At 39.1% G+C, this 9,109-nt stretch overlaps 1 non-coding gene across 1 annotated transcript; it reads left to right on the top strand.

The window, feature by feature from the left end:
* Window positions 1–6,481: 6,481 nt before the first annotated feature.
* Window positions 6,482–6,588, top strand: LOC121211753 (small nucleolar RNA R71). Its single transcript, XR_005906971.1, has one exon. It is a non-coding gene; the product is annotated as a small nucleolar RNA R71 (small nucleolar RNA).
* Window positions 6,589–9,109: the final 2,521 nt, after the last annotated feature.

The raw sequence follows: 9,109 nt of genomic DNA, 5'->3' as shown, positions 1-9,109 counted from the left end.
GAGTAATTCATCACTTCCTACTCTACCTCTCCCTTCTAAGTTCCTCATCAAGTGTTTAAATAAGCTTTAGAATGCCTAACAGCCCCAAAAATTGGCCTTTTTCGAATAGGGTTATACTTGGGCTCGGCAGGGACACGCCCGTGTGACACGTCCGTGTGTGATTACTCCATCCCGTGTTCAAGGCAATTGAATAGGCACGGGCGTGTAGTTTACCCGTGTAAGTCATGCTTCAATCCTGCCAAAGGGACACGGCCATGTAACACGCCCATGCGAGAATGTCCAGGGCATGTTGATTTCCCACGTGGGTCCATTTTCTCTGTTTTTGGACCGTTTCTCGTACTTTTTACTCTCCTATGCTCACTTAAGTATAAAACATGAAATTAAAGGATTAGGAGCATCGAATTCACCTATTCTAAGGAGAAACCATCCATAAATGAGCTAAGCATGGGATAAAAATATGTATAAATAACGGTTTATCAAATACCCCTACACTTAAGCATTTGCTTGTCCTCAAGCAAAAATCCTCAACTCATAATCAAAATAAATTCTTCTCAATTTATAATTCCTATCAATAATATCTCAAAATAATCCATAAGTACCCATACATTGAAAATTCAACTAAAAGTACATCAAAGTTTCAAACATTCCAAGTTGAGCATTTTATCACGAAAACATAGGTGTCTCCCCTCATCTAAGTGATTACCTTTGACCAAAATATCACAGAGTTTAACATCCTCACTAAAGATTCACTCAAATCACTCAAGGTGTTTAGGGACATCAATAAAAGCACTCATTAGTCAATATGAAAAGTTATTACCATAGGCTTGCTTGAAAATCAAATCTCTACCACTATTTATATTGAGCTGATACATCAATCAAAAAGGTCTTTATAGAGAGTTGTAACGTGGCTTTGGTTAGGGGGTGTAGTCACAAGCTGAAAGAAGATGTTAAAATCAAGATTGAATTGAAAAATTACCTAGCTAGAAAAATAACTAGCATCAGTTGAATACAAGTGAGCTTCTTCTCAAAATATGAAATTAACACTCAATCTCAAAAATGATGAATTACTACTAATATGTATGTAAGTATTATTTTTTTTAAGAACAAGTCAAATATTTAGAAGCACAAAACATAACTAAGAAATTTATTCAAATCAAATCTCGACAAAAATAGGGATCAAATTAGGGGATTTCAACAATAATGGGTTATGGGTTAATATTGAGGGTAAATCAATTAATGGCTTGTTAGACTCAAAGGGGTTCACTAAGGGTTAATTATGGAGGTAGGCATTTGTGGAGTGAGTGGGTTAAACCTAAGTTCCTTTATCATCTTGACATATCAAATCAAATGGTGTGGTCTTGACATGCATAATCAAGCAAGTTCTAGAATAACAAATCAAAACTGATGCACTCATAATGAAAGTGAGCATGAAAGGAATAAAATATGTTCTAAAGGCTCAAGATCTCACAAAAATTATGGCTTTTTAATGTTCAAACTTGTGAATTTCAACTCAAGATAATACCTAAACTTAGGGAAACAACCTAAAAGCTTTTAATTCTTCAAAAATCAACTTATCATGCTTGATTCCCTAATGTCTTAAAGTTTAAACAATCAATGCATAAATACCTATGTTTTAATTCAAGACATATCAATAAAAATCATAAATTAATCAAAATTCATTCCAATAGTGATATGAGTGATTCACGTGAGAACAAGACAACATTCAGGGATTTCTAATGATGATATAAAAGACCCCCCCACACTTAAGATGTACATTACCCTCAATGTACAAAGAAATATATATTGACAAAGATAGATTTATAATCATAAGATAGGGAGAGAAGTGAAACTTCCTAAATGATGAATGAACTCCTTGAATTGGGGCCATGGAGAATAAACGGCCAAAGCAATGATAAGGGTGGAGGAGGATACTTCGATGGTGGTAGAGGTTGGGTTCCACAATTGTTGTGCCAAAAGAATATTATACCACATGTTGGCTATGGTCGTGGTCGACCAGGACATGGCAGTCGTGGAGAACCTTTCCCAGTGGAGTTCCAAGTTCCTAAGTAATAGTGAGCTTTGGAGCTCTTTATAACTGTGATAGAATCAGGAACTTTTTTAGGAAATATATAAAGAAGAATAATTACTCGTAATGAAATAGACGAAATTAAAAATTGTAAAATAATAATTATAAAACCTAATAAAAATAAGCTTAAAGAAAAATAAAAAGTAGTCTTAAAATAGAATAAAAGTAACAACATAAAATAATAAATAAAAGTTTTTAAACATCTTCATCGCTAGATGGTTCGCAAGGTGGGGGTGGCAATAAGATGTGGAAGTGCTGACAAATCTGTTGTAGAGTAGCATCAATGTTATCGAAGCACTGAAAACACTACTGCTCGGTGGTGGTGGGTATGAAGGCGCTCAAAGATGTCAGCGTATGAAGGCGCTGCATGAACTGGACGAGAGGGGGGTGGTGGCTGAAACAGTGGGTCCTCATGACATGGAGGGACATAATCAGTAATGTCCTCTGGATCCTCCTCCTCGGTGGACTGGACGAGGCAGTACTGAGGAGGGTAGGTGCCACGTCGTTTCTCGATCATCCTCATACTTAACATGCTTGAGATACCCTGTGGGCACATCTGGCCGACGAAAGTGAGGGAGGATGATTAGGCTACTGTGTTGAGGAGCCCGAAGTGCCAAGCCAATTGAGTCACATAGGGCCCCATAGAGATGACTTCTCTCCTATGCCGCTCCGTCTGGTGGCGAATAGCGAGGGTAATAAAGTAAGCGAGGTCGATGATGTGCCCATTTGCCATACTCCATAAGAAATAGGTGTCGTGGGTGGTGACGACGTCGGTGCTCTCTCGTCTCCCTGCCAGAGTGTGAGCCAAGATGGCGTGTAGATACCTCAAGGATGGAGGGAGAGCCGATACCTTGGAGCGGCTAGGATCGTAGGTAGCTGAGCCAGGGACGAGGTCCCTCCAGCATTTTCAGAGGGAGTAGTCGATGTGGCAGTGGAGGGTTTTGAGTTCATTATCGTCCATGAATTCCTCCGTGTATAGCTCTAATGCAATCCCGAACTCGGGTACTCTCAAATAGCGTACTAGACCACCAAGGCAGAACTGGAGCGTTCCAGGATCGTCGAAGTTTGTCATGACAGTCTAAAGATGGAACGTCGAGTAGAGTTCCAATGTGAACTCGAGATACGTCGACTCGACGATCCTAAAGAAGAGCCCCCACGGGTCAGTCGTTAGGCTCGGACCACGTCAGCCAATTGCATCTATTCGAGGGCGGCCTAGTCAGTCCAGCAGCCCACACCTAGGGGTCGGGCCCGTAATATCTGATATAATTCCTCTTGGGGTCCCAAGGGAACCTGGAGGAACAGGTGCCTAATCTCCATGGTAGGACCCGAGGATGACGCTGCTCCTTTCCTCTTCTTCGAGGCAGGAACAACGGTCTTCTTACCACGTAAGGATGGCATTGTACCTGCATTGAAAAATCAAAGTTCAACCTAATATGCACCAAGAATAGTATGGAACACAAATACTAAATATGAATATTTCATGAGATTTACGTACTAGATGATACAAACTAAAACAGCTAAATATATCAAGTTATAGGATTATGGGAATAATGAAATGGGAATATGAATGAATGCATGTGGGTAAGCATAAATTTCATGGAAACAAGGAAAAATGAAAGAGTATAGCATAATGTAGTAACTAAAATGACAAAATTTTTATAAACCAAGCATGAGTATTTTAATATTCTAACTATGAATATTCATTCAAAATAGTTCAATAGAGCAGAGAAATCATGAAATAAGCAACATATTAAAAAAATAGATAGAAAGTGTAAACAAACGCAAAAATCTTGTGGCATCGGAATCGGTGTTGTAGGCGGCGCACAGGCATGGGGGTAGGGCGTGCGAAGTTGCAGCAGCTAGGGTTAGGGATTTTTGGGGAGGGAGATGATGAATAGTGAGAGGTTTATATAGATTTTGGGCCACACGGCTATGGGACACGGTCGTTTGGCCTAATTTTTGCTTGTGTGTTTCGCGAATTTTGAATTTAGGCGCGTCTGACATTAGGCCCACGCCCGTGTTCTTTGGGTGTGTGGGTGCACATGGCCGTGTCGCGTGGACGTGTCTTGCTTTGTCCGCTTCTCCCACGTCCGTGTTCGTTTAGACAGTGTAGACCACGAGTGGATGGCACGGGCGTGTCTCACGCCCGTGTTGTTTTGGTAGTTTTGTCCATGGCCATGTCGCACAGCCATGGCAACTTATCGCATCCCGTGTTAGGGAAAAAATATTTCCCTGTTTTCACACGGCCTAGTGCACACCCGTGTGCCTGGCCGTGTGGTCTTTAGAAAGCCTGCGTTCCATGATTTGGTTAGTATGTTAGATGTTAAAAACTAAAATTTAAAGAAATTAACACTATTAGTGCTCAGGTTGCCTCTTGAGAAGCGCTTATTTATAGTCTAAGCTTGACTTACCTCTCTTCTGCATGGTCAAGGTGGTGTGAGGAGTTTACACTCCTCATCCCTGCTATCAACTTTATCAACATAAGGTTTAAGACGAGTATTGTTTACCTTAAATATGTCGAATTTGGGATGAATTACCTTGACTATACCATATGGGAAAATATTGAATACCGTAAGAGGAATTTCTTCATTAGGTTCAGGAGTGGCAATGTAAGGATCTACTGCATCTAGTAGTACTTTGTCTCCAACCTTAAGTTGATTTGGTGAGGTATTGAGCTTGTCCTGGATAAGTTTTGATTTATTGGGTGTTCTCGATTTCTGTGTCTGGCATTCATCTAGCTCCTTGATTTGTAGCCTTTGTTCTTCATAGATAGGTCTTTTGTTGTTGTTTGAACACAACTCATATGTGTTCTTCGAAATTGTTTCCTGCATAAAGGGTGTCACCAATTGATCAGTGCTAGAAGAATGATTTATACAACCACCTTCAATTTTTGATGTGTTACTTGAATTATGAGCTTGAAGGGTCATTGTTTCGTCTCCCCCACGAAGTGCGAGTTCACCTGTACCAACATCAATAATGGTTCTAGCAGTCGCTAAAAAGGGTCATCCTAAAATTAAAGGTGCGGTACTATCCTCTTCCATGTCTAGAACAACAATGTCTACTGGGTATATAAATTTATTGATCATAACAAGAACATCTTCAATGATACCCCTAGGAAATCTAATGGTTTTATTAGCCAATTGAATGCTCATCCTAGTTTGTTTGTGTTTCCTAAGACCTAGCTGTTTAAACATTTTATAAGGCATAACATTAATGCTTGCCTCTAAGTCAGCCAATGCATTATGAACATCCAAACTACCAATTAAACAAGGAATCGTAAAACTCCCTAGATCCATCAATTTGTTGGGTAGCTTATTCTGTAATATGGCTGAACAAACTGCATTCAACTCCATATGCGGCACCTCATCCAACTTTGGTTTATTTGTTAAAAGCTCCTTTAAAAACTTTGCTGCGTTTGGCATCTGTGAAAGGGCTTCAATAAATGGTAAGTTAATATGTAGTTTCTTTAAAAGTTTAAGGAATTTACCAAATTGTTCATCTGATCGGTCTTTCCTTGTCGCATTGGGGTATGGCACACGAGGTTTATATTCTGTACTCACCAGCTTTGGGTTATTTTGGCCTACCTCATTCTTACCTTTGCTTACCACCATTTTTAGCCTTGGTTTTGTAACTAACCCTTCCTCATCTTGAATGGAAATTGCATTGAGTTGCTCCCTTGGGTTATATCCAGTGTTACTTGGCAGACTACCTTGTGGTCGTTCGGAAATCAACTTGGCAAGCTATACAATCTGAGTTTCGAGCCCCTGGATTGATGCTTGTTGATTTTTGAGTGCCGTCTAGGTATTCTGAAAATGAGTTTCTGACACCGAGATGAATTTGGTTAGCATCTCCTCAGGGTTTGGGTTTTTCTCCTGCTGGTACAATGGTTGCTGAAAGCCTGGAGAGGGTGGTGCTCTCTGATTTCCTTAGCCTTCTCATAAAAAATTTGGGTGGTTCCTCCAATCTGGATTGTAAGTATTGCTATAAGGATTGTTTTGAGATCAAGGATTATTACCCATGTAATTTAACTGCTCGTTCTCCATGTTGTGGCCATAAGGTGGGTATTCTGAACTGCTTGATCCATATCCACTTACTTCGCACTGCATTACTAGGTGAACTTGTGAAAAATGAAGAAAACCATCAATTTTTTTATTCAAGAGTTCTACCTGATTAGAGAGCATGGTGACCGAATCGACGTTATAAATGCCGGCTATTTTCGGTGGCTTCGTCCTCATGACTTGCCACTGATAGTTATTCAGTGACATCTCCTCTATAAATTCATATGCATCTTTAGGTGTCTTATTATTGATGGTTCCGCCAGCAGTTGCATCAACCATCTGCCGAGTCGAAAGATTCAGGCCATTATGAAAGGTTTGAACCTGTAACTAGAGTGGTAACCCATGGTGAGGGCATCTTCTCAAAAGGTCCTTGTATCTCTCCCATGCATCGTAGAGTTTTTCTAAATCCATCTGCACAAAAGAAGAGATATCATTACGTAATTTGGCTTTTTTAGCCGGCGGAAAATATTTTAATAAAAATTTACGATCATTTGTTCCCAAGTAGTGATTGATCCTTGTGGCAACGAGTTCAACCACTGTTTAGCCTTATGCCTTAATGAAAAGGGAAACAACCGAAGGCGAATAGCGTCATCAGAAACGCCATTGATTTTAAAAGTGTCGCAAAACACTAAGAAATTTGTCAAGTGAGCGTTGGGATCCTCATCCTGCAAACCATCAAACTGAACAAATTGCTGTATCATTTGAATTGTGTTAGGTTTCAGTTCACAAGTATTTGCAGCTACAGTAGGTCTAACTATGCTCGATTCAGTTCCTATTAAAGAAGGTTTAGCATAGTCATACATAGTACGTGGAGCAGGATTCTAACTAACAGCAGTTGTAGGAGGTAGCGGATTTTCTTGGTTTTCAGCCATCTCCTCGGTTGTGGTTGAAGTATCGTTCTTTTGCTCTTCCTCTCTGTATCGTAAGCTTCGCCTTATTTCTCTTTGGTTTCTGTGAACTGTACGATCGAGCTCACTATCAAACAGTAATGGTTCTGACGGGTTTCTTTTGGTCATAAACTAGAAAAACCTGTCAGAAAAAAATAAATGAAGAATTAGAAAAGAAAAGAAATATTTAAATTGCAATAAAAGTAAAATGGCTAAAGTAATAAAAATCGGGTGTTCCTAGTATCCTAGTTCCCCGGCAACGGTGCCAAAAACTTGACGAGTGATATTCGTAAAAGGTTTTAAAAATTTATAAATGAATTGTTCTTGAGACTAACTTATTATCTCGATTAAGGCAAGTGTACCTATCAAACAGTAGTATAGTTCAGTAAGACCGGATTGTCAAACCCAAAGGAACTACGAGCACTAGTATTTACTTCCTTTTTATTATTTAGCCTCAAAATTAAGAGATTTGGTTATCTAAACTAATTACTAACTAAGAATGCATAGAAAGAAGATTTGGGAAAATACTTTTGGGACAATTTGATTGATTAAGACAATACCTAAGGAAAAATCCACCTAGACTTCACCTGTTATTTGACTCTGAATCAGACGATTTATTCATTTGACTTGATCCATATAAATCCCTAAGTTATATTATTATCTCTCTCGAGACTAATAACGTCTAACCCTAGGTTGAATAATTGACATCTCTTTCTAATTAACACCCTAGAATTGCATTAACTCGATCTACGGATTCCCTTATTAGGTTTCACCCTAATCTAGCAAAATTTTATCACCCTATCTCTAGGCGTGCAATCAACTCAGCTTAATTATGACAAATTTACTCTTAGACAGGGTCTATTCCTCCTCTGAATAAGAGCTTAACTTGAATCAATATCCTGGAATATCAAAACAAGAATTAAGAACACATAATTAAGAACAAGTCAAATATTTATCATACAATTCAGATAATAACAACAAGATCCATCTTAGGTTTCATTCCCCTTAGGTATTTAGGGGGTTTAGTTCATACTTGTGAAAGAAAACATCTCAAAAGCATAAAGATAACAAAACATAAGAAAACCCAAAACTCCTAAAGGACCTTGAAGGGAGATCTTCAGTCTTGATGATGAATCTGACTTCTGAGATGGATCAATCAGCTTTCCTTGAGTCATTCCTCTACTCTTCCTCTCCCTTCTAAGTGCCTCCTTAGGTGTTTAAATAGGCTTTAGAATGCCTAACAGCCCCCAAAATTGGCCTTTTCCGAATAGGGTTATACTTGGGCTTGGCAGGGACACGCCCGTGTATGATTACTCCAGCTCATGGTCAAGGCTGTTGAATAGGCACAGGCGTGTAGTATACCTGTGTAAGTCGTGCTTCAATCCTGCCAAAGGGACACGGCTGTGTGACACGCCCGTGTGAGAAAGTCCAGGCTATGTTGATTTCCCATGTGGGTCCATTTTCTCCGTTTTCGGCCCGTTTCTCGCTCTTTTTACTCTATTATGCTCACCTAAGTATAAAACATGAAATTAAAGGATTAGGAGCATCACCAATTCTAAGGAGAAACCATCCATAACTGTGCTAAGCCGGATAAAAATATGTATAAATAATGGTTTATCAAACTGTCATGCACACCTGAAGAATGTTTAAAATGTGTTATATCACTGTGTAGAAACACCGCTTATAAGTGGTGGAATACCTTGATATCCATAGTTCCGCAAGAAAGAGTTACTTGGGAGTTCTTTCAAGTTGAATTCAGAAAGAAATACATCATCCAAAGGTTTACTGATCAGAAAAGAAAAGAATTTATTGAATGGAAGCAAGGTCGTATGTCGGTAATAGAATATGAAAGAGAGTTTGTACAACTTAGCAAATATGCTCGTGAATGTGTTTCTTCTGAAGCTATAATGTGTAAAAGGTTCGAGGATGGATTGAATGAAGTAATCAGACTATTAGTTGGAATTCTTGAGCTGGAAGAGTTTGTTGTTCTGTTTGATAGAGCTTGTAAAGCTAAAGAGCTTTGCAAGGAGAAAAGAAAAGCAGATTTTAAGGTTAGAGAATTTAGAAAGAGATTTGCA

Source organism: Gossypium hirsutum, chromosome A12 (genome assembly GCF_007990345.1).
Source record: "Gossypium hirsutum isolate 1008001.06 chromosome A12, Gossypium_hirsutum_v2.1, whole genome shotgun sequence".
Lineage (NCBI taxonomy): Eukaryota > Viridiplantae > Streptophyta > Magnoliopsida > Malvales > Malvaceae > Gossypium > Gossypium hirsutum.
This window is presented reverse-complemented; position numbering and strand designations above follow the sequence as displayed.